At 40.5% G+C, this 1,875-nt stretch overlaps 1 protein-coding gene across 1 annotated transcript in view; it reads left to right on the forward strand.

Annotated features, from left to right (window-relative positions):
- LOC101856223 (putative ATP-binding cassette sub-family C member 13) overlaps positions 1-1,875 on the forward strand; it is a gene marked incomplete at its 3' end in the record, with an annotated part of 39,774 nt that overhangs the window by 30,557 nt on the left and 7,342 nt on the right.

The raw sequence follows: 1,875 nt of genomic DNA on the forward strand, positions 1-1,875 counted from the left end.
AAAATGAAAACAAACTTCTCCTATAGGTAGGGTAATAACCACTTTTGGTGTAGGTCAAGATTTCTGGAAACCCCCGAAATCTGGGTTAGCCGCTTGTCCTTGAAAGCGACCATGTATCTTTTTGCCGACGTGTTGCTTCGGATTTTTATATTGTTATCTCTTATGGGTTTCCGTGGTTCATTCTCGTCACAGTTTCGGATCGTATCGTGCTTATTGAAACGTTTTGAACTTGATTTCAAAGTTGAACGGGTACTTTAGAGAAATATTTGAAATCTTTGTTTTTTTTAGTACAGCACTTCTTCTCTTTGTATGTTACTCTCTGGTAATCTGCGAAACTTATAACAATCATAGACAGCATTTGTATAGCGCAAATACTCGCTGTACAGTAAGCTCTTATAGGCTTTACAATCGATATCATTACCCCAACAGACCTGATAGCATTCTGAAAGAATCTCAACTTCGAGGGTTGCATAGAGTGCATGCAAGCTGACCTTGTACAGGCTTTGAAACACCAACATACTTACAAAATCTTTCGCTGTCTATGATTGGGCACCCATTCATACCCGGGTGAAAAGAGGAAGATTCGCGTCAATTAGCTTTCTCAAGGACACAATAACGTCCTGGGCCTTATCCAAGGCTCTAACCTCCAAACCCGCATCCTCACGATTCCAAGTCCGGTAGCCTTACCACACGACTACGGACGCCACATATGACATACAAGCTGGGCCCCCTTTCGATGAAAGGAATGATCGGTGCATTAGCACCAACTGAAAGTCATTGGCCTACATACTCTACTGGAATGGAGCAATAAATCTTGAGAGAAAAGTGACACACGTGTTTCCAAGTTGCCAAATATATAATACTAATAGACAAAGGAGTCCAGAAAAAGCGCTGATGGGCATCGAACGAAAAGATCTCAGTCGAATTTAGCACCAAGCAAGGACTACTATACTCATATAGTAGTCCTTGGCACCAAGTTAAAAAAAATAAAACATGAGGCTGGATCTATACAGGTTGCACACTTAAAATAGTGCTCAGTATTGCGCGACAATGCGCGATAGTATCGAACGGAAGTACGACTTGAAATAAACAAACCTGGCGGATTTTCTTAAATTACAGAGACAGAAGCGTCGGCCTACAAAAGCGAGAGGCGAAATAAAGAAATTTAGCTTTTTGCAGCAAAACTGTCTCAAAACTTATAAAACCAAGGGCGTCATGATCTGGAGAATATTTTAAAGAATTTTTTGGCGAAAAGGGCATGTCGATCGATGCAGCCATTAAAAAGCCTTTTGAATAGCAAAATTCGGCAACCACAAATAGATAGAAGATTTTTGCTTGCAAGGATTGTAAAAAGCTTACTTACTGTAACTTATCGAAACAGTGCGTCTTTGTGACAGTACAAGTACATACATTGTACCAGGTCGAGAAAGCAATATCAAATTTTCACCCTTTATTATTGTCCCTGTCACAAGAAGGAGAACGCGCACTATCTTATCAGAATCAGCACTACTTTCAACAGTTTCTACTCCACCGTCCTTACCCGTGATGAACTTGTGCGATGAACTTGTTGAACATCTGTCAGGAGTGGGTGATCACTTTGCTCTCCTTCATCTCGTAAGCCTACTCTGTTCCAATCAGCTGACCTACATTCGCATGATCTCTTAAACAGTTTGAGAGGAGAGATAGAGTATAGTAATCTCATAGGCCTTTTGCACCTTTTGTTTGACTAAGTGAAGTCTGTGGGAAAAAATGTACGTTTTTTTGCTTTGATTTGTTTTGTTTTGCTGTGTTTTTGTTTTGTTTTTTGTTGTTGATTTTTTCGGATGCATCATTCGAAAACAAGGGAATCTCCGTGCGTGGGCAGCCAGGGAGGAT

The sequence above is a fragment of the Aplysia californica genome, unplaced genomic scaffold (assembly GCF_000002075.1).
Source record: "Aplysia californica isolate F4 #8 unplaced genomic scaffold, AplCal3.0 scaffold00945, whole genome shotgun sequence".
Classification (NCBI taxonomy): Eukaryota; Metazoa; Mollusca; class Gastropoda; order Aplysiida; family Aplysiidae; genus Aplysia; species Aplysia californica.